This window comes from Euprymna scolopes, chromosome 39 (assembly GCF_053919585.1).
Source record: "Euprymna scolopes isolate OS-2025 chromosome 39, ASM5391958v1, whole genome shotgun sequence".
Taxonomy (NCBI): domain Eukaryota; kingdom Metazoa; phylum Mollusca; class Cephalopoda; order Sepiida; family Sepiolidae; genus Euprymna; species Euprymna scolopes.
The window spans coordinates 59,032,682-59,057,432 of NC_136520.1; the positions used below are offsets into that span (position 1 = coordinate 59,032,682).

The 24,751-nt window shown below is 33.9% G+C and overlaps 2 protein-coding genes across 4 annotated transcripts in view; one reads left to right on the forward strand and one right to left on the reverse strand.

Annotated features, from left to right (window-relative positions):
* LOC145263793 (polypeptide N-acetylgalactosaminyltransferase 11-like) overlaps nucleotides 1–4,189 on the reverse strand; it is a 77,449-nt gene extending 73,260 nt beyond the window's left edge. Inside the window, exon 1 of one of the 2 annotated variants that reach the window (XM_080120851.1) lies at nucleotides 4,006–4,189. The gene's annotated coding sequence lies outside the window, so the exon portion shown is untranslated. Of the gene's footprint in view, nucleotides 1–3,476; nucleotides 3,610–4,005 lie in introns of those variants that run through there. The other variant, XM_080120852.1, reaches the window with a different exon arrangement.
* An 11,894-nt stretch (nucleotides 4,190–16,083) lies between these two features.
* Nucleotides 16,084–24,751, forward strand: part of LOC145263795 (polypeptide N-acetylgalactosaminyltransferase 11-like) — a 107,744-nt gene continuing 99,076 nt past the window's right edge. The window contains exon 1 of one of the 2 annotated variants that reach the window (XM_080120856.1): nucleotides 16,084–16,132. The gene's annotated coding sequence lies outside the window, so the exon portion shown is untranslated. Of the gene's footprint in view, nucleotides 16,133–24,605; nucleotides 24,673–24,751 lie in introns of those variants that run through there. The other variant, XM_080120857.1, reaches the window with a different exon arrangement.

Sequence of the window (24,751 nt, forward strand, 5' to 3'; positions counted from 1 at the left end):
AGTCATAAAATTTGATTTTCTTATCTAAAAATAAAACTACTTGATTAATTTATGTGATTTTTGGAATATATTTTCTATCACGTGTACGTACATCAGATTTTTCGTTATTTTTGTTTTTTAATATGGTTCTTATATATAGTTTTTTAATATAGTGATAATAATTCTGGACAAGTACCGATTTTTTAAATAGTTTGAATGCGGAATTGTGGTGATTGAAACTAGTTTAGTGAATTGACCAAGTGGATGATTCCAACTCAACTCTCGCCCTATATGTTTTGACCTTATAAGAACTCCAGGTAAGGGTGTTACCACTTTTAGTAGCTCTGGCCGGGGAGTCCCTAATTTGTAAAGGTGTGAGTCGGTATTGACCAATTCATAATCGGGATCTATCAATTTTTAGGACCGAGGTTGCAGGTGCAGGAATCTCTTGAAATAGAGTACCCGCAGGACCGTTAAAGGTAAATTAAACAAGATGGTCGATTAACAGAAAGATGTTACTGGATCACATCCACACGTAAAATAAAAATATAGAGATGACTCCGGAAAATAACGACACTTGACAAAGAATTCGAAATCACTGTATTGATATTATGAAATAACATTTTGTTACGTGTTAAAAAAATATTAATTAAAATCATTCCGACATGAATGTTTTCTTGTAATAAGTGTTCATTATGCAGGAATAGATAATCTCGTACAAATCGCATGGAGTTTAAGATTATTAATTTTTATGAACAGAGTGCCATATGTGGCTTGAAATTAATGTGATTATCTTCTGTGAGAAAAGCAGTCATTAAAGCATGTAAGCGAAATACGTGTGTGTGTGTTTATCACATAAGAAAACAGTAGTTCAAAATAACATTGTTAAAACAATTCTCATTCGATGTGGTAATTTTCCATGATGAGAATTAAGGTACATCTGCATGGCGCACAAATTCAAGACGGTGGACTTTAACGCCTCCCAGTGGCGGAGTTTCATTGATATTTAGTCTTGAGGAAGACCAGAGAGAAATTAGAATAAAAACTGGAATGAACTGATTTGATTTTCATGGCAAACCTATATATATATAAAAGCGAAAATGTATGTATGTATGTGTGTTCGCTTTTTCTGTATGTCAACAAAAGGCTTTTTTCAGAGAAGCGGTCGGTCACTTCACAACTTTTTAAAACTTTTTATATCACATATAAATCGTAATATCTCACAGTTAACAACGAAGCTTGCCTGTCTACTTAATTTGCTCGATTTCGGGAAGATAAATATTCAATATTTGTCGCTTGCCGCATGTGGGTTAGTCTTTTTCCTATAACATCTTGGGGGAAAAAAAAAAAGCGTTCAGCAGTAAATGAATACTATCCCGCAGTCAAACTTGACCTCATTAACTCATTAAAACGGGCACCTGCTAAATCCAAGTAATTAAATAAATTCAAACGTGTTTCCGTTAGCATCTCGCGGTGGGGCAATGGTTAACGTCACACGTTTTTTTTTTTCACACTTTAATTTACAACTTTGCCTCAACGGTTCTGGTTCGATCCTCATACTTACTTTTTTTTTTAACCCCCCCCCACACCTCCAAACACCCGGGCAACACCGGGTACCCCTCGCTAGTCTATAAATATAAAAGCGAAAATGTTTGTGTGTGTGTGCGTTTTCGTGTATGTCCAAGAAAGGTTTTTTTCCAAGAACTGATCGGTCACCTCACAACTTCTTAAAACTTTTTATATCGCGCCTAAATGATAATATCTACGAGTTAACAACCGGGGTCGCCTGTCTATTTAATTTGCCCGACTTTCAAAAGACAAATATTTAACAATTTTTGATCGCCGCATGTGCATTAAGCTTTTACGTATAAAAAAAAAGAAGCGAACAGACTCACGGTAAATAAAACAGTCCCGCACTCAAAGTTGACGCCATTAACTCGTCAAAAACGGGCACCTGCCAAGTCGCATGTTTTTTTTTCACACTTTATTATTTTCCAACTGCGCATCAAGACTTCATTTTTTTTAAAAATAAACACCCGGCCAACGATTTACCCAAAAACAAACACACCTACAAACACCCGGGCAACGCCGGGTACCCCCCGCTAGTTCTTATATAACACTGTTCTTGAACGTTCCAGTCTGTTCGCTGCATACGCACGGAAACGTAACATAGTTCCTTTGTTTCATGTGTGCGGGTGGTCAAATCACAACGTTGTGTACTTACACATTCCGATAAACGTGGGCGTTGAAAACGGTGATTGCTACGAATATTTCTCTGACAAAAATTTGTTCCGGCTGTATGTAGCGGTTGCTACCTTCTGCCATATCTTTTATATAATTCTTCCAAAAATCTTTCTTGTAAAAATTTTTAAAAGATTAATAAAAAGTGTAGTATCTGTTCTGATGCTACACATAGTCTATTTTGTTCTCGGTCAGTGAAAGAGAGGTGAAAATTTTAATTTTCGTTCCAATTCAGAGTGCACCTTGTTGGGGAGCTGGATTTTTTGGCGTGTTTGCAATCATTATCATTGTTGATGATGTAAAGATAGGAGCTTGGCTTTAGATGAATTAAAAGTAGCCAGCCACCTCTTCCCCCATTGTACCACGCACTCAAGATCAGAGGAGAGAGAATCAGAGAGAACTTTGTCATTTACGGCCTTTGATGTGATGCCATAGATGGTAGTGTCATCATCAGCACAGATGTCACCGAATGATTTAAACTAGAAACTGGTTCAATATATGTTACCGCGACATAGGTTGACATATATTCGGTAGGATTTAACAGTATTTTGTATATTTTTTATTTTTAAATCAAACTTACCGTGTCAAAGAGAGAGGCGGGCGCCATTTTTAATTTTCCAATACATCTGTAAACACTGTATGTTTTTTTTAGCTGAATGAACATGTTCCATTAAATAAAAACACTAAAAACATATCCAGTTAGGTAGATAAGTAACTTATCTTGTCTTTGATAACATTTATTTGTTATATATTTGTTTTTTGACAACTTTTTCGAATCTATGTGCACAGTAATACAAACCCCAAAAAAGCTTATGCACAAAATAAAATCGGCCACTCTGATTGGCCCCAAAACAATACAATGGTAAGCATGATTTAAGTGTTAAATTTCTGACAGTAAGCGATTTTTAACTGACATCAGCCTGGGTCGCCCATAGTTCCGAATCGCTCTTTCGTTTTTACTATGCATAATATAACACTTGCTACTAGTTATCTTTACGATTATCGTTTCAACTTCGCTTCCAGTTGATCTTTCGTTTTAAATTAATTTTTTTATGGTATATTTTGTTTATTAAATAGTTACGCGAAAGTACAGAATAGGTAAAGGAAGCCCCATCCCTATGTTAAGAAGGGTTTTCTAAATAACGTTTTTATTTGAATAATAATACAAATTCTTAACATGGGGAGGGGCAACCGGAAGTGAAGCGGAAACAGTAATCGTAAAGATGACATTTGCTACGAATTAAATATATATTTACCACTTGATAGCAGTTACGTATACAGAATTTGAATCTGAAACTCTCGCCAGAAATTATATAACGAAGTTTAATATCAGGAACCAAATCTGTCCGGACACCGTTTACTGCAGACATTGAGTCGGGCATTCTTCCGGTTTGCCTTTTTTTCTAAATATAAAGAAAGAGGTACTTATGCAGAGAAGGAACCGTGCTTTATTTTTAATAGTATTTTTAAAGTTAAATTTAACCTACTCTTGTTTATTAAATTGTACAGAAAGTTTTAAGTTACAATACGCTCTCCCCATGTTAAAAATGGGTTTCTAAATAATAACGTTACTATTTCAACATGGTATCTTCTCTTCATAAGTACCCCCTCCCTCTCAAAAAAAATGAGAAAATAAAGGTTGGATTTCACATTTTTTATTCAAATTAAAGAAAAAAAAATAGGGAAGTGCCTTGCCTCTCAGACTCTAAAAAGACTTCTCTAAGTAAACATTTACTACGAAATTAAAAAAAAAAATAAGTTAAAAACTGGACATTATCAACTTACTCTGGTCGCCACACTGGCCTGGATTGTAATCATTTTCCGAGGCATGATGATATAATATTATAAATGCAAAAATATGTTTTCTTCTTATTTTAATTAAAATTAAAACAAAAACTTATACTTTCTCAAGTACTTCAAAAATGGCGGCAGCACATGAGTTAATGTGTCGGCATGCCGTGCACCGGTTATTCCGGAATAGTATCTAATTACTATTCTGACATTCTGCGATTCTAGATTGAGTTTATTATGTGTACCTTGTACCTATTTACAATGCTTCCCCACGGGACAGAGTTAGACACCAGGGTCGTTTTTTAACGTGGAGAAAAGGTACAAAAAAAAAAAAAAAAAAAAAAATTGTCTCAGTCGTGAAGGACTGTTCCTCCACTGAAAGAGAACAAAAAATGGAAGTCTAGCATCTGAAGAACAGATGGTATTTATTTGCTCCCCCACCGAGCAAATTAGGCACAAGGCCGATTTTTAATGTGAGGAGTGGAGGGAGGGGGAAGGGAAAAAGGGGACCAGCTCCCGAGAGGTGGGAAATGGGAGCTGGTTAATGGTCAGGCATGTGGGGTTGCCCCGACATCTGGTCTTTGCTAGTCATAGCTAGTCATAGCTTGCAGCATCTGCCGGAACAGATGGTATTTATTTGCTCCCCCACTGAGCAAATTAGGCACAAGGCCGTTTTTAATGTGAGGTAAAAACCAGCTCCCCTAAAAGGGGTCACTCTGGTTACCAAAAATAATAATTGTCCCAGTATAGAGGGTTTCCCCTCCATTGACTGGTACAAATTATCTTAAGTGCAGTATCTGCCGGAACAGATACTACACTTTGATCTTGACCAAAAGGCCAAGGTGTAGGTTATGTGTATCAGGTTTTTTTTGGGGGGGGGGGATTTTTGACACCCCTAACACGAAACTGCAAATAAAATATAAAAAACTCGCAATTTCTCTTTTAAAAGTAGGTTGTTTATTTTCTTGATGGATTATACTTCCAAAATAAACTATTAAAGTTGTATAAAAAGTAATAGAAATATTATTTTTTATCTAAAAAAAAAACAGTGTTTACAAAGTGCTGGTCAGCGTCCATGCAGCCATTTAATAATGAAATCAATTGAATTTTACGAGTTAAATATTTTTCAATTTTTAAACTTTAAAAATCTATCAAAATTTTTCTATTGATTCAATTTTTACGATATTTTCAAGGTCAATGTGAAATTTTATGCTCTTTCCAATAAACCGAATATAATATTTTAGACAAAAGTTGTTTTCTAAATTCACCCCCCCCATTTTGAAATGTCTATTAAAAAGTAAATAATTAATTTACTCACCAAAGTTTTTATATCACAAATTGAAGATAAAAAATCAATAAATAATATATTCAAATTTAAAACAAAAAAAGTGTTTTATAAAGTCCGAAGTTTAAAATCTTTTTTTAACCACGTTTTCTTTTGTTTTATTTTTTAATGAAACCTTATAATCTTCTTATAATGTACAGAAAGTTTCGTTTTATTACGAAAATTATTTCTATTTCATTCAATGTTTTTTTTTTTTTTAGATATTAAAAAAATAAAAAAATTCACTCCATAAAGTGGAAATTAAATATATTAAATCAAAAACTCGTGTATTTTTTGAGAAAATAAAAAAACATATTTCTTGAACTGTTTTTTTTTTATTATTTTTTTTTAAGGCAAATAATTATAAATAAAATGTGACTAGTTTTCAGGAATGGCGGCACAAATTTCTTTATGCGCAAAGGTAGACGAGACGGCTAACGCGAACGTGTGGTTTTTACTTCCTTCTGTCCACCAGTAATTCAAAACAATATATATATATATATATATATATATATATATATATATATATATATATATATATACATACATTTATTGATTAATTAATTAATTAATTAATTTCTTCTTATTCACTCCAAACAAGTCATGTTGTCACTTGGACGCAAGGAACTACTAATTATGACTATATCTACAGGGACACTTCATAGGGACTTAAGCAGTGAGATGTCTGTTCAATACAGTAAGAGATGCAAGAAACCGGGAGGCAATTTGAAAGTATTGTAGTTTAAAAGAAGAAACTATTAGAGTAGATGCCTTTTCGGAATCTAAGGACCTCTAAAGTGAAGGGGTGCGATTTTACTGCTTGTCTGGCTAGTCGGGATGTATTTACGTCGAGGTGGTACATCGTACAAGTGCTATGAGTTTGTCAGAGACACCATTTAACGGATAGATACCAAATTGGGACTTTACTTTCAGATTGGAGTCAAATATAGTTTTGTTTGGTGGTTGAAGGCCATCATCCTATGCATTATTTTCTCCTTCCGTAGAGGAAGTGAGCTTTTTGGGTGCTTGTTAAGATACAGTCGGCAGATCTATTTTTTTAAAGATGTTGTTTTAAGCAAAAAAAAACACCATACTAAAAATAGTAATATATCCACAAATTACGAAAAATCATTGAGTAAAAATTTCTTTCTAGTTAAAAGTAATTTGAAGTATTTTGCAGTTTTTGTTACCAAAAGACGTTTTTTGGTGCCCCCAATTTTTTAAAAATGGGGAAAGAAAAAAATAAAACAAAGTGCTGGGGAATTTAAGTGAAGTCTTGTGAATAAAGGCAAAGTGACAATAAACAAAGGGAAGATAAAATATAAAAAAGGAAGCAAATAAAAATCAGACTTGAAGAGAATATCAACTTAGTCAAGTTTTATTGAAAGAAATAAGATGCTGAATTGCTTTTATTTCCCAAAGCAAGGGTTAACGATATCCTGAGTTTAATGAGACAGAATTTCCAACAGAGAAAAAAAAAACAGCAAAAATAATTGTTACCAAAGTTATTTTTCACCTATCTAGATCATTTTTTAAAAATTCATTTTTTATTTATTTATTTTTTTTTTATTTTAGAGTTTTATTGGCATAAATTTTATTTTAGATGTTTTTTTTTTGTGGTTGTTTTGTTTATTTTAAACAATTGATAAATGATTATTTTCATTCTTCGGACACACCAAGTTTCGTTGGAGGATTCTGTACGTCTTTTCTCTTTTTACAACCAATGTGATGAATTTGATGCCTAGATGTCTGAAAAGGTACGTTTATATTCATAACCCAAAATATTATTTCTATAAATAATATGTCGAAATTTTGTCAGCAAGAAAAAGCAAGACTATTTTCAAAAAAGCTGTTACTGATACGGCAGATTAGAACCTGGAATGAAAAGCTGAACGTCAAAAAAAGACGTTTTCAAATTGGAGAACGGTTTATTTTCCGAATGTTTAAGAATAAGTAATTTTGGGAAGTTGGGAATGTAGATAAAAAAATTGGGAATATGTTCCGTATGGTGAAATGGGCAAAAAATATTATTTAAATAAAGAACCCTGAATGAAAAAATAAATTTAAAAAAAAAGGAAATTTTCAAATTGGAGAATGGGTTATTTTCCAAATGTTTGAGAATAAGTCATTTTGGGAAATTGAGAATGTGGAGAAAAAAATTGGAAATATGTTGTATACAGTGAAAGTGACAAATTTTACCCATAAAAGACATTTGAATTAAACCAGGAAAATATATTTCAATACTGTAGATGACATCATTCCAGAAGAATTTATGGATGTTGTGTTTGACATGCCACAATTAATTTCTCAAAAGCAAATGTTGAAAAGGAAAAGAAAAAATACCGACTTCATAGAAGTCAACCCTAAAATAAAGAGATATTGATTCCTTAGGAACATAGGCGTAAAAGGGGAATGCTATATATAGTTTTTTATTTATTTTTTATTTTATTTTTTTGTTTTTTTTTATAGAGTTGCCGAACTTTAACAACTCTAATTTGCAGATTAGGCAATTATTGGTTATTTTTACGTCAACTTGGTTCGGAAATTCATATGGTTTCAGCAGGACGGAGCCACATGCCACAGTGTGATACCATCAATTTACTGAGAGAAGCATTTGATAAATAATTAATTTAACAAAAGTAACCCGTCACTTCTTCTAGCTGTGCTACTGACTTTCACATTGGTGACTGTCAAGGGAGTGTGTATGAATTCACAAGTACAAAAATGTAAAATAAAGCAAAACACAAAACACACAAATTGATACATTTAGAAAATATTAGTTGCATTTTTGGTGTTTGTGTGTGACACCATCGACTCTCTATATTCTGTTGAGGCTGTGCCTGTCAGTCAGTTGATCAATTCATTTCCCTGATCTGCCTTCAACTGTGTGTAACTGGTGACTGTCGCCAACTCATCACTGTTATCAATCAAGACCATACCTAAATGTTCTTAACAGTCATAAACTATCGCAAAACTCACCGCCATCCCTAACAGTGGCCATAAACCAACTCCAAAATATATATTGACTTTTTTTGTCCCAATCATCACCACACCTTGACCAACAATTCCACCTCAACTTCCTTTTGTTTTACTTGGTGAACAACTTCCTATCCATTGTCTTTTCACCAACCCTATTTCCTATACCTTGTGTTTTTCAAACAAACTTATTTCCTCTTGTCTTTTGTCATACTTATTTTTTTTTGTCCATACTTCCCAACACTTGTGTAATGTGTGTAGGGGGGCTGATAATATCACAGTGGCCACCTGGCTTTAGTAGATCCATTTTGGACGCCGATAACACCTTAGAGTTATGCCAAAAATAACATGAACATTTAATTTAATTTGAGGTATAAAAGTAATGTTTTTGTGAAGTAGACAATATATACATATATATAAAATGGGGTAAGAAATTCCAACGAAAGTAAGATGTATATTTAAATAAGGGGGTAGTCACCAACAATGTGTATTTTTTAACATTATTTTATTATTGTGTGTCTTGGTTTTTCATCGTGAATTATGTTTGGATCATTGTAATAATGTTTTTAAACCATTGAAATCGTTTTTACGTGTTTCAGACGTTCTGTGAAGCGTCCTCGTCAGAAATTATTTTCAAATGTGTTGGAGATGTAAAAATCGCATTTTCGTAGTTCATTTGAAATGTTTCCAAGGGGTGGAGGCGTGTAAGTGTCTGTTATTCATTGGCATGTTCAATTTTTATTACTCTTTTATTGGGCTTGTAGAGGTCGCTTACCTCGGCTGTAGTCACTCTCTCTTTCTGCTTGTGTTTTTTTTCCTTTTCCTTTAGGGTAGTGTGTGTGTGTGTGTGTGTGTGTGTGTGTGTGTGTGTGTGTGTGTGTGTGTGTGTGTTCTTTTATTGGTTTGAGAATGTGTGTACTGTTTTATAGTATTATGAGGTTATTTGCTTCCCTAGGAAGGTGACTGTGATCCAAGGTCGTTACTAATGTATATGTGTGAGGAGGGGGGGACCAGCTCTTCTGAAATAAGGGTAAGGGTGCTTTCATTCTATTTTGATATTTATTTTTTGGATTCTTGGATTTTAGTATTGTGATTTTTCGTTTCAGTCTTTTCGGGTATTCCTTATATTATGTTTGTTTAGATAGAGGGGTGTATTTAAAAATATGTATGGGTGATTTTTTAATGTTTTTATTTATTTGTCTCCCCATGTGGGTATGGCCAGACCCAGGATCGGTTCCTAGTGTGGGGAAGATTTTGTTCCCAAGAGGGGGGGGGCCAATTGGAGGGGGTATAGGTATGGGAGGGGGATGATAGAAGGGATGATTGTTGTCTCAGTCATGAGGGGGTTCTCCTCCACTGACTGAGGAGGGAGCGAGATGTTGGAACAAATATTATACTATGGTTCTAGGTGTTTCCTAGTGTTTTTGGTTTCGAGGTTAAGTAGGGTTGGTATTGTTCAGTGTGTTGTATTAGAGATAGGAGTGTTATGTCTGTGTGTGGTTGTATGTGCGCACGTGTGTGTGTTTTAATGTGCTGGTTCTGATTCATGTGTGGGTGTGTATATGTATATGTATATGGATGTGCATGCGAGTGTGCCTTGCATTTCATGTTTTTATGTGTTGATATTAGGCTCTGTTCAGTTCAGAAGTGAATCTGGTGATGAAGTTTTTTTCCTGTGTAAGTAAATAAAAATAATTGTCTGTTTGGAAGATTGGCATTACTTTGAAGCTGTTTCCACTGCATGTGTGTATGTGTTTAGAAACATAGAGGTGTCTGTTATCTGCAATTTTGATGTTGCTCTTATATAAGGCCACTCTATTGCTGAAATGTTTGGTGGTGCCCATGTAGGATTTGTTGCATGCTGTGCATCTTAGTGCATATACTACATTTCTGGAGGTGCAATTTAGATCCTTTTTTATTTTGAATGTTTGTGCTGGGTTTTTGAATGTGTATGTGTTACCCTCTATTATTATGTCACATACTCCACATCACGTTTTTTTTTGCATTTTGTAACCCCTTTTGTAGTGCGTGGGACGAGTTTTGAGGAAGTTAGGATGTGTTTTAAGTTTTTGGGTTGGCGTTTGCTTTTTATTATTTTTGTTGTTTTAAGTATGTTGTTTAGTTTGTCATTCTGATTGAGGAGGATAAGGTTTTTTGTTATCTGTATGAATAGTTCTGGGTTGTTTGTGTTGTGTGTAGAGACATATGCTAAAATTTGTTCTTTTTTGTGTTCTTTTGGGGTTCTTAGTTGGTCTATTGGAATTTTTTCAGCCAGTTCAATACCTTTCTGTATTAGTGGTAGTGGATATTCTCTTTTCCGCAGTGTTATTTGTAGTTCATTCAGTCTAGTTGAACGGAGGTGTCTGTCTGTTACTATGGTGCAGACTCTACATGCTAGGGAGTAGGGTATTGATTTTAGACAGTTTTTAGGATGGTGGCTTTTAAAGTGGAGGTATTGTTGAGTGTCTGTGGGTTTGTGGGAGATGTCTGTGATTATGTTGTTGTTTTTTATTGTTACTAGGATGTCTAGGAAATGTAGTTCTATGGAGCTTTGTTCTAGTGTGAAGTTTATTTTTTGGTGTAGATTTTGTAGCAAAGTGTGGAGTTCTTTGATATCCCCCCATGAGGTTCTCCAGAGGATAAAGCAGTCGTCTAGGTATCTTTTCCAAGATTTTATTAAGAGTGTTTTTATATTGTGCCCGTAGGTATTGAACTGGCTGAAAAAATTCCAATAGACCAACTAAGAACCCCAAAAGAACACAAAAAAGAACAAATTGTTTCGGCAATAAAAGTGTAATATATGTGTGTGAGTATTTGACAGTGTGGCATTGTGTATGTGTGTTGGTTTACCTTGTTCTTATTAGTTTATGTGTAGCTGTGAGTAGAAATTCATTTCTGTTCACCTGATTATTGCTCGGGATATGCGTATGAGATGAAAAAAACTGGTATGTTGGCCATTAAGTCCTTTTCGTTTCCCCCAGGGAGAAAAGCATGGAGAGAGGGGGGGGGGCGATTGAGCAAACGTTTTGGAGTCCTGTATAAGGTGCAGCCGGCTTGAGAATTCTGGAGAGCTGATGGTCTCATAAGCATTTTTAAGTTTGCACTGGCTTATTACTTTCACATATTGGTGTTAGTTTTGGAGGTTTGGGACGATTTTCATTGGTTGAAAATACTTTGAGTTAACACGTTCCTGTGAAAGTTACTTGCTTTTCGAAGCGATGAAGAAAGCGTATTCAAAATGAAGAGGAGAAAAAAAGAGGGTTAGTTATTTGAGCCATTTGGTTTTTAGCATTTGATTCACTATTCAGTTGTCGCAGCCTGTTATTTAGAAGCTGCAATCGAGTACGCTTTTAAGGATTTGGACTGTTTCCTTAAGTGGAATTATTTGGATTGTTTATGTATGTGTGTGTATGTATGTATGTGTGTGCGTATGTATGTGTGTGTGCGTATGTATGTGTGTGCGTATGTATGTGTGTGTATGTGTGTGCATATGTATGTGTGTCTGTGTGTGTGCATGTTTATGAATGTGTGTGTACATATTTGCATGGGTGTGAATGTGTGGGTTCCAAAAAAAAAAGATAATTTAGAGACCATTGAATGGTTCAAAGCAGCAACTGAAATACATATTCCCACTTGGAAGTTCTATAGCAAACTCCACTCTCCCTAATGGTTTACTTCTACTTGCACAGCTGCCATTGCTCAAAGGCAGCATGCATACTGCAGATTTATCCGTCATAAGTCCAGTACAAACAGACAAAATTTTATAGGAGATAGAACTGTAAAAAAGAAATAGCCACAGCTAAGAAAGAATATACTGAAACGACCAGAAAACGCATTGAAACACAGAAATTGTGATTTCTGGAAAATTCTATAACAGTGTAGTAAATCATGGGCAATTAACAATTCGCTTACTATTCAATAATCTTGAAGTTGTTTGCAGGGCAACCAAGAAGATTAACCTGTTTGCCCATGGTATTGCTTCCAACTTTACTTTGGACCCAGCAAACCACACTAGATGATCTGAAAATCACTTCCTTCTACATGATATCATAAAAAAAACATAGACACCTCAAAAGCATGTGAACCTGATCTCATCCCAGCTGTACTATTAAGAAAATGCTCCACTGAAGTTGCCCCAGTTCTCTCAAAACTTTTCAACAAATGCCTTAATGAATTTTGTTTTATTAAATGCTGAAAAACTGCTTCTGTGGTACCAATTTACAAGAATTCTGGCAAAAGAATTGACTCATTAAATTATCACTCCATTAGCCTCCTTCCTCTTTTCACCAAAATATTTAAGTCTATAATTAATTAATCTTTAGTCCATCATAACTATGATCTCTGAACGCATATACCATACATTGGATGAGGCAGTGAGGGTTAGGGCAGTAGCTCTAGATATATCTAAGGTCTTTGACAGGGTATGGCACGATGGTCTTCGCAGGAAAATCAAATCATATGGTATTACTGAACGAATATTTAACATAATTAAATCCTTCTTAAATAAGTGAAGAATCCCTTAAATAAGGGGTCGATCCTTGGACTTTTATTATTCTCGATATTCTTTCTAGGGCAATTGCTCTTGACATATCTAAAGCCTTTGATAGGGTATGGCATAAAGGTTTACTTCATAAGATCGCTAGCTATGGTATAGCTGGAAAAGTCTTCTCAATTATTAAATCATTTCTTTCTGATAGGTTCATAAGAGTAGTAGTTGAGGGGCAAAAATCAGAAGCTCACAGTATTAATGCCGGTGTCCCTCAGGGATCCATCCTGGGCCCAACTCTTTTCCTGATCTACATTAATGATCTTCCAAATCATATCCTTACATAATTTGTAGACATTTATGCTGACGACACTACCATTTATGGTACCACATCTAAGACAGTAAACGACCAAGTTCTCTCCAATTTTCTCTCCTCTTATCTTGAGCACGTAGTACAATGGGGAAAGGAGTGGCTGGTTACTTTTAATGCATCTAAAACCAAGCTTCTCTCTTTACATCATCAACATTCTAATTCACATTTGTCATCAATTGAAATGAATGGCTCTCGTCTTCAGGAGGCCTCAAGTTTTGACAAGCTTCTGGGCTTGACCATTACTCCTGATCTTAAATGGAACACGTATATCAAATCTGTTGCCAAGGCCGCTGGAAAAATGGTGGGATCTTTCTATCGATCCAATAGATATCTCACTGCTGATGCTATTCTCTACCTATATAAGAGCCAGGTACGTCCAAGGATGGAATACTGTTGCCACATCTGGGCAGGAGCTGCTAGAAAGGACTTGTCCTGCCTTGATAGAGTTCAAAATAGACTTCGTAGCCTCGTAGGAGATGTCCTTTTCTCCTCCTTGCAACCTCTATCTCACAGAAGAGATGTTGCGAGTTTGTCTCTGATGTATCGTTATTTTCATGGAAAGTGTTCAACTGAGCTTCAATCTATGGTCCCCCCTCGCCAAACTTTCACAAGAAACACTCGTCTAGCTGTAAACACTATCAATAATTTCCCCCACTCTTTATCTGTGCCTAAACCTAAACGTAGATTCCATGAACAAAGCTTCTTTCTTAGAACTGCACGCCTGTGGAATTGTCTTCCGTTTTCCTGCTTTCCGGCTGACTACAATATGGTTGTGTTCAAGTCTAAAGTAAATAAGTTCTTGATGAGCCGTTCCATATAAGTTATTAAATTTACCAAATTTTCATTACTAATGATTACTATATTGACCAATTTCTACTGTACACTCTTTAACCCTTATCCTTGAGTGGCCTCTGGGCCTTGATAATGTGGTGACGCCTTTGTAAAAAAAAAAAAAAAAAAAAAAAAAAATATTCATAAATAAATTTTCCTGATAAAAAAATCTCTGAGGTGGATATATTTGCTGAGGACACCATGCTCTATCACTGACATGAGGGAAAAATGAATGAACATATATCCAAGGCAATGACAACTGGAGGAAGACCTCCAGTCTTGGGACAAAATGGGGACAAAAATGGATTGTTACAATCAATGCTGTTAAGACTAAGCTTTTTGCCTTTAATAATTACAAGAAATCTTCTCAAACACAAATAGCCATGGCTAATAATACATTACCTGAAAGTACTTTGTTTAAACTCATCGGTTTAACATTCACAGGGCACATGAGTTGGAACATATACATCAACGGTATTGGCAAGGCTGTTGCAAAAAAAGTTAGGATTTCTCTACTGTGCTCGAAAGTCATTTACACCTGAGAGTGGCCTGTACCTCTATAAGGCCACCATTTGCTCATGTATGAAGTATTAATGCCACATTTGGACTGGTGCATCTGCTACTAGTCTCTCACTCTTAGACAGGGTTAAAACAAGAGTCGCTAACCTAATAGGTCCCGCACTGTCAGCTAGGCCTCAACCTCTGTCCCATCGATGAAATGTTGCATCCCTCTGCCTGTTTTGCAAGTATTCTAATGGTAGGTGATCTGATAAACTACAAGCCCTTGTACCCTCTCTATGTAAATAACCCTGACAAACGCGGCAAGCATCAAAATGCCAGAAAACATTTAATAGTTTCTTCTCTAGGACTACTAGACTTTGGAATTCCCTTCCGGGTTCCTGCTTCTCTGACTGTACTGGCATACAGTAATTCTGTGTAATGCAAACAGACATCTTGCTGCTCAACTCCCTACATAATATCTCTGCAAATTATGTCCCAGATAGTAGCGCCCCCCCCTCCTTCCATCAAAGTGGCACTGTGACTAGTTTGGGGTGAAAATGCATTAAAAAAAGGTTAAGGTGAATCTTAGATAGATGTGCAATCAAAGTTGATTATAAAAAAAAAAAAAAAAAAAAAAAAAAAAAAACACTTTAAAAACTTTCATAAAAGTTTTCAAATTTAAATAGCAAAATGAAATGTATTAAACAAAGAAGAAAAACAGTTGATTAAAATTGCTTGTAAAAAAAAAAGTCTTTAGGTAAAAATAACATGGAGTAATTATACTGTCAAAGCGACAATCAGAAGGAATTTTTGTTTATATTTGTTTTGTTTTCTTTCTTTTCCCATCTCCTCATCCTCCCCTTCTGTTCGTTGTGTTTTTCTTCTATTTGTTCAATCTTTCCTTATTCTTTCCTAATATTTGCTGTTGTTTTTGTTCGTCTTAGTTCTGTTATCTTCTTTTTACTTTCTTTCTTTCTTTCTTTTTTCTTCTTCTTCTTCTTCTTCTTCTTCTTCTTCTTCTTCTTTTTCTTCTTATTCTTCTTGGTTCTATTTTCTTTCTTTCTTCTCTTTATTCACCCCACTTCCCCAGCCAGCTCTTCCTCATTTTCTTCTTTGTCATCTTTTATTCTCCTTCGTCTTCTTTTTATTCTGTATTCCTCCTCCTCTTCCTCCTCCCCACTTCATTCTCTTCCTCCCTCCTCTTCCTCCTATCTTTTTTATTCATTTCAGTTCTTCTCTATTGTTTCGTTTTCCTCCTCCTAATCCTCCTCATCCTCCTCATCCTTGTCCTCTTTTCCCCTCCTCCTCCTCCTGTCGCGCTTCCCTTCCTCTTCTCTTTCTGTCTTGCTTTTCTTCTTTGTTATTGTTTGCTTTCTCATGTTTTATGATGCCAAGAAAATAAACTGATAATAACCCCCCCCCTCCAATTTAGTTAACCCCCAACCCCACCCTCACCAACTGTCTCAGGTCATTAGAAACGAGTGTGGGTGAGGTAGGTGCTGCTGCATGGGTGAGGCATAGCTAAGAGCAGGGGATTATTAAACTTAACAATAACAACAGATTTGGAAAAGATATCAATAGACCTGAGCCGGCTTCATAGGAAAGACGAACACGATCCGTCTTAGAGAAGGTAAATATCGTTTCGTTTCAGTTCTTTTTCACAGCAGGAGGGGCGAGGGGCGTGGGCGAAAAACTTCTTTTTTTTTCCAGTGCAAATCCAATATTCAACTTAAAAAGAAAAAAAAAACGCGCATGTTTGGAATAAGAACGTAACGAAATGTTTGGAATAAGAACGAAAGTCACAAAATTAAATTTCCATTAATTTTTTTTTTTTTCACCCCAAACAAGGCGCAGTGGCCAGTGCTAGGTGTCAGTGCCACTATAATGTCGGGGGCTACTATATGGAAGATAATTTGCAAGGATGCTACGTAGGGTGTTGAGCAGCAAGATGTCTGTTCACTTTACACTTGAACTTCTGCATGTCAGTACAGCAAGGAAAGAAGAAACCCGGAACGGAAATCCACATTGTCATGTCGCAATAAGTAACATATATAAAACATGTAATTTCACGATTTCACGAGCCATTGATCCCGCCGTTTAAATGTAACTTAAACAAGGGAAGTAACTCGTAGTTTGGAACATGTTTATTATTTAAACATAAATTCTAATTTTCTTCGAAAACTATATTTTTATTAAAATTTTCTACTTTTTAATTTTTCGTAATTTTGGGATATTTCACTAATTTCGACATGACAACTGAGAACTGAGTAGATAACATTCAATATTTCGATTTTTTATTTTCGTTCTTATTCCAAGTAAACACCAAAACAAAAATGTAGAAAAATCTTAATAATGATAAACCAAAACCACTAAAACCATTCACGGAACGAAAATGTCATATTCCAAAAATAATGTAAATTGATCAAGTAATTTATTTATTTTTATTTTTTTAGTTAAGTAAATCAAATTTTATAAGACAGTAACCATTCTGTTTCGATCCGCCATTTTTATTAAATAAAGAGAAGACAACTTAATTTGAACTACCGATATCAAAATCAGCCTTCTCATCGCTGCAATTTACTAATAAAATCGCTACAAATGGTAAACAAATGATTTTATAAATAAACTACTTGATCAATGTACGTGATTTTTGGAATATGGCATTTTTGTTCAGTGACAGGTACGTACATCATAAAGATTTTTCTGTATTTTTGTTTTGTTAAATAGACTGAATTCTAGAAAAGAATCTTTTTATCTTTGGCTTACAGGCACAACTGAACCTTAATACTTGACTTTTGCAATTTTCAATCAAAAAATTTTTTTTTCGCCAGTTAAAGTTTTAAAATCACTTACAAAAATATGTAAGTTTTTAATTTGGGGGAGATTTTTTTCCTAATTTCTTTTTTATGAATCATTGTCCTAGAAGATTCAAGATTTGATTGAAAAATTTGATTTCATGGACAACTGAAGAAACAGCTGTTTTTATTACACACACACACACACACACACACACACACACACACACACACACACACACACACACACACACACATTTGTTTTTTTGTTTTTTTTTGTTTTTGTTTTTTTAGGACTGGTTCGTTCTGTGGAAGTAACCATTTATTAAGTCGCCTGACGAGGACTTCTCGTTTTAACCGACCATTTGTCCAAAACATTAGTATGGCAGTGTTCTGTTCTGACCATGTAAATGTGTTTATATTAATAAAAATATATCTTGCTTGTCTTTTATTGAGCACTCTTAATAAATTCATTTAATTTATTAGTTCTCACCCTTGAATACTTTTAACCTAGTATATATATATATATATATATATATATATATATATATATATATATATATATATATATATATACTGTGGCGGCAAAAAGAAAGTCCGCGTTTGTCATTTTTTTCAAAAACCGCAAATTTAAGCTAAATTGAATGTAACTGTTTAAACAACCTATACGTCATTTGATTCGCCTTTTATTCCTCTATAATTTTACCTGTTCATATTTGACTTTTAATTGAAGTGTCCTAGTGTTCACGTCAATTTAAAAAAATTAACTTCAACTCTTGCCGATTTCATGTGCAGGCATCCTTAGTGGGTATTAATAGTCTGTCAAGACTGAAGGAAGCTACCATATATATATATATATATATATATATATATATATATATATATATATATATATATATATATATATAGTGGCGCCAAAAAGAAAGTCCCCACTTGTCATTTTTTCAAAAACAGCAAATTTAAGCTAAATTGAATGGAAAACAACCTATACCTCATTTGATTCGCCTTTTATTCCTCTATAAGTTTACCTGTTCATATTTAACTTTTAATTGAGATATCCAAGTGTTTTTGATGCCACTGAGTATTATTTCATGCATGTACGTAAAATTTTATGTATCTATTTTCAGTATTTACTCCAACTGTGCTCAATACGTGAGTAGAGCTAGGTACTAAGTTATGGAAGTATATATGGCAATTAAGCTACACAGAATTTTCCACATTTCATCATCATGAACATTTGTCAAGCTATTTCATGGAATTGATGTTGCCATACATTTTTATATAAACACTGGTGTTAAATTTGCTAGTTATCCAATCAGAGTCATTGTTATTTCAACTCTCCTTTTCAGCAATCGATAGTCATGCATTTATCAGGCAAAACAGCAGAGGACAAAATAAACCGTACGCTAAACATTTCGGTTTCGATTCTCAATGGTAGCGCATGAGTCATTTTTTTTTTTTTTTTAAATTTTTAAATCATTACTATATATTGGGTCTAATATAATATAATAATAAGTACGAAATATGCATTTATCAAAATATTATATTTAAGCATATTTTACGACAAAGCCGGGCGCCCTTCTATTATTTATATATATATATTTGATTTTGATTTTTTTCAACCTCAGTGGTTTTTACTCAAATCATTACCTAATACTTAGGTAATACCTAATTACTTAGGTAATGATTTAACTAAAAATCCCCGAGGTTGAAAGAATAAAAACATATTTAGCTCTATTCAGTATTGAGCACTTTTTTCCCCTGGTTTTTACCAAATATATCTCCTAATATATATATATATATATATATATATATATATATATATATATATATATATATATATTAATTTTATTAATTTATTTTTATTTCGGACTATTAGTCTCATCTTTATTATTTGTTGTTTTTCATCTTTTATTGGTTTGTTTATTCACAACGTTTCGGCCAACTATTCCTCTGGCCTTCGTCAGGTGGTAACCGCGACGGATAGGAACTTCGAATCTCCTAACTGCATTCTCAGCCATCACTGCCATCCGTAGTTGTTGTCGTCGTCTCACCACATTTTGGCCAAGTAAACCTCTGGCACGCTTTGGGTGGGATTGAAATAGTCCGAAATAAAAATAAATTAATAAAATTAATATATATATATATATATATATATGTATATATCCCTTTTTTCAAAGATATAATCGCCTGATCATCGGAGACAAGATTCAAGCAATCAAGCAAGCATGTTTCTATTTGTCTATAAAAGTGAGAATGTGTGTTTGTGATGACACTTCTCAACCTATATACTCAACCAAGTTTGGATCTACAAACTTTTGGTATATAAGGTATTCAGATATGTGGAAAACTTTTTAATCTGTTTTTATCTGGAGAAAAAGGGATTCTAAGAGGTCAAAATTGAAAAATTGGATTTTTATCCGCTGGTCAACTGTTTCACGACTGCGCATGCATGGTCGTGAAACATGACAGCTTCCTTATGTTGAGAATAAGTCGGTTTGAAAACACCTACATAATCAAGGCCTTGTGTATAACATGAAAAGAAACTGGAATCTTAAGAAAATTTTCATTAATCCAGTAATTATAGGTGCAACTGGAGTCATAAAAAAGAATTTAAAAAATTACCTGTTGAATATACCCAGTGAACCAAGCACAAGAGAAATACAAAATAATAATAATAATAATAATAATAATAATAATAATAATAATAATAATAATAAAATGCACTCAAAGGGACGGTTAGAATCTTTAAAAAGATCACCCGGTTGGAGTGACTGAAATTATGAGTGATTGTCTGGCATCTGTTAGGATGCCCCATCCCCACGATAAACAAAATGATAAGGAAATTAAAACAAGAGAGAAACCTACATACACACATGGACACGGCCCTGACTTTAACACATACATGTACAGACTTCTTTTTTTTATGATATAAACTTTTCTGTCTTTCCTATAACGGGATATATATTCAACACCACACGAACTCTCTAACCTTTTTCCTCATCAAACTTCCGCTGGACATATTATTCTCTTCCAAAATGTACAAAACAACAACGACTTGGCCAATAATTCTCACTGGATTCAATCTATCTATATATCTATCTATCTATCTATATTCCTATAAATTCGTTTTTCTTTTGTGTGTATTGATATTCATATTAAAAATCCTCTTTTCAATTTATTTAAAAAGAAAATACAATTTACTTATATATGGGTTCTAGAATTGCATTCACTAGTAAAAGATCTAGCTAATTTGCATATTTATTTAAACATTCATTTTAATTAATTCCCTATTAGTTTTTTTTTTTTTTTTTTTTTTCCTTATGGGATAATCATCTTTAGTTAACTATTACGTATAATTATATTCATAAAGATATTCTACATGATTTATACTTGCATAATACTTGCGTAAAAATTTTACAGTAAACATAAAATTGTTTCCATATATGTTTATGTATACATATATATTTTTGTTTAACAAATTTTGCCTACCAAACTCCTCCAAGAGTTTTTGGTCTACAGACATGAAACTTCATATATAAGGTATTTGAATCCATGCAAAACTTTATATTTGGGTTTTAGCCCGGAAAACTCTGTGCAAAATGTGAAAATAAAAAAAAATGAAATTTGCCATGTGAAGGTCGAGCGCCGGCATTACGAATGCATAGCATGGTAGCTATTGGTTCATGTTTTAACTTTTAGCCTTGCAGTAAACATGTTTTCATAGTCCAGTCTGTCAATTTTCAGTCTACAGACTCAAAATTTGATATACAAGGGACTGAGATATGGGAAAATCTTTGTAATCCCTTTTCGGTCAGAAATTTGTCTGTTAAGGGGTCAAAGTTCAACGATTTGACCTTTGTGAACTGTACCAAACTCCTCCGCCAATTTTGGGTCTAAACACTTGAAATTTTAGATATAGGTTCCTTGGACATGGATCTAACTTAATAACTTAATTTGAGCCCAAAGTTTTTAAAAAAATTTGACCTCTGCGGTCTCAGTTTTTGGGCGAAAGTATCACCTAAGTTAAGCAGTGCTGAGCCTGTCCAGCATACACCTCCAAGCATCCGGGCAACACCGGGGACTCATGCTAGTATATCTATAAAAGTGAAAGTGTGTGTGTGTGTGTACATTTCCCTATGTAATAACTCTGTCAATTTTCAGTCTATAGACTCGAAATTTTATATACAGGGTATTGAGATTTGGGAAAATCTTTGTAATCCATTTTCGGCCAGAAATTTGTCTGTTAAGGGGTCAAAGTTCAACGATTTGATCTTTGAGAACTCTACCAAACTCTTCCTCCAATTTTGAGTATAAATAATTGAAATCTTAGATATAGGTTCCTTGGACATGGATCTAACTTAATAACTTGATTTGAGCCCAAAACAATAATGTTAAGGGGTCATAATAGGGGTCAAAGTTTTTAAAAAAATTTGACCTCTGCGGTCTCAGTTTTTGGGCGAAAGTATCACCTAAGTTAAGCAGTGCTGAGCTTGTCCAGTATCATGGGTGACCACTTGGGACTACAAAGGCGCTGTATGGTGTAGATGGAAGGTCAGATGCAATAACAGACATAAGGAGTAACTGGACTCACGAAAAAGATTTTCAAAAACTACCTGTCAAATATACCTGGTGAACCAAGTGCAAGAAAGATTCAAACAATTGCACTTAAAAGGACATTAGAATATTCAAAAAAGATCTCTTGATTGAAATACCCGAGTTCTAAGGTGAATGTTTGGCATCTTGTAGGAACTAGCTTGAACAAAACTATTAAGAAAATTTAGAAAAAAAACAAAAGAAAAGAAAAGATTATGGAGTTTACCAAACTCCATCATCTCGACTGTGGCCGCAAAATGATGGAGAGTTTATGTAGAAATCAGTTGCTATTGGCCTGAGGTATGGTTCCGTTCAGTTCCAGGAGGCCCATCCTCCCAGGCTTTACCTTCTCTTTGAGAAGGGATTAGTTCTAGACATATTCTCTGCTACTACCCTCCTTCTCCTGCTTTTATGCACTGGATTTCTGAGCACTGGTTATCTTCACTTGAAAATAAAAACTGCTCATAGACTTTTGGCAACCAACGAACTCTCCTAATTCCTATCTTTTACACCTGTTAACGAAAATAACCAATAAAGTTGATACTTGTACAATTTAATCAAGACATAAAAAAATGAAAATATTGAAAAAACGTTATATTGTACGTACCCGTTATGAAAGGAAGTTCTCCAGAAAAATTTTCACTTAATTTGATCAAGTAGTTTTTCTTTTTTACAGCGGAAAAACAATTTTTTTATCACGGCGAGCTGAAGGTAGCCATGTTTGAATTTTTAGACCACGAGGAAGGGAGGGGGGGGGCGTCGCAGGGAGATAACTTTGTCTAAAGCGCCGACACTCCCCTTCCCCATGTTAAATAATAGCTTCTCTTCCTTCCTCGTAGTCTAAAAATTCAAACATGGCTAGCTTTTGCTCAATATCATAAAAACTGTTTTTCCACTGTAAAAAAAAAAACTACTTGATCAAATTAAGTGAAATTTTTTCCGGAGAAATTAATTTCATAATAGGTACGTACAATATAACTTCTTTTCAATATTTGCATTTTTTATGTCTTGATTAAACTGTACAAGTACCATAAAGTTGTTTTGAATATTAGAACGAGACCTTGTCTTTCTATTCTGCAGATGTACTGTATTTCAAAAGAGAGTTATAATACAATCAGTCCGATAGTGGCATCGTTACTATCAGCCTTAGGTATGGTTCTTTCCAAGCAGTCTACCCTGCCAGGGTTTACCTTTTCTCTCTAAGAAAGGAGTTAGTTTATTGCTAATTGCCTGCAGTGCCCCTAACAGGGAATGCCGCCAAAATGGCTTGGGCATTTTTTTTTTTTTAGAAGGATATATAGTACTAGCTGGATGGACGACGTGAAGGTTGCAAACATTCCAAAGTGAAAGTGTTTCTGTGGAACGAACTAGGTTTGAACTTGGCACATCCAGGTTGTCAGTCTGTGTCGTTAACCACTGAGCCACCGTTACCTTCCTGATGATGATGATGATGGTGGTGGTGGTGGAATAGAAGGGAATCTTTAGGTTTGTGGATATAGAACAAGGTCGGCTTGTAGGGAAGACATGTTAGAGAGAGAGAGAGAGAGAGAGAGAGAGAGAGAGAGAGAGAGATTATGGGGGAGGATAAATGAAGACCTGGTCAAAGATAGGTTAGTTTGGAAGTCAATTTCTAAAAGTTGTCTGACACATGCCCCGATATTTAAAACAGACATTAAACCAATAATGATGACTAGTGGGAAATTCCACAGGGGACTCATTCATATGTAATATATTGATGTTGGCATTCTGTAGATGTTCAGTGTAAATGGAGACACTCTGATATTATTGTAGCTCTTTTGTTAAAACTGCAAAAGTATTTATCTAAATTAGCACGAACGGCTGACAAAGCCCGATGGTAAAGTACGCTTAAATATGATATTTTGATTCTTGCAGATTTTGTATATATTATTATAGAGTTAATGTTCTATCAATTTTTATATATTATCAAAAAAAAAAAAAAAAAATATCCATATGACTTGGGTGCATTAGCTTGAATCGAAACCGAAATAAAAACTTATGAAAAAAAAATATATATATCATAAAAAGCATATAAGCCGGGAGACAGATTCTGTGCACTTTGTAGACATGAAGCCCTTAACATTTTAAAATATAATAATGATAATAAAAATAAAACCATTCTCCTAAATCTAAAAGACGAAATTTTCTCTGGATGCATTCATAAACATTGGTTTAGATTTGACAAATATTAAAATTTTCTTATTAATAATCTATCTTAAAATTTATAATTTATAAATTAATAACTTTATTATTATAGTTTGGATTATTATTATTATTATTATTATTATTATTATTATTATTATTATTATTATTATTATTATTAGTTTATCTGATATTTTACCATTTTATTTAAATATCTATTTAACTTTAATTTTTACATGTTACTATTTTTATTAAGTTCCATAAGTAAATATTATAATTACTATTAAAATTATTATTATTATTATTATTATTTTTATTTAATTACTACCAATAAGATTCTTTTATTTAAAAAAAAAAGCAACATAAATAATTACTGGTTATCTCCCTTTGATCAGTTAAATTAAATTATTCGTTTTCCTAGCCAAATATGATTATCTCCCTTTGTTTTTGAAATATCTTATTAAATTTAAAATTCGGCGTTACTAACGAATTCAAACCGATAGGATTATTCCATTGGCGTTCTCTTTGAAATCTTCAAGCATTCATAAGCTACATTTACCATCCAAATGAATGCTTTGACGATGATACTTATAAATTTTAAAAGGTGAACCATTATAAGGTATATATATATATATATCTTTGTTAAATTTTCTTAAAAACATCTTATTTTAACCTTACATTTAAACCCAATTTAACTT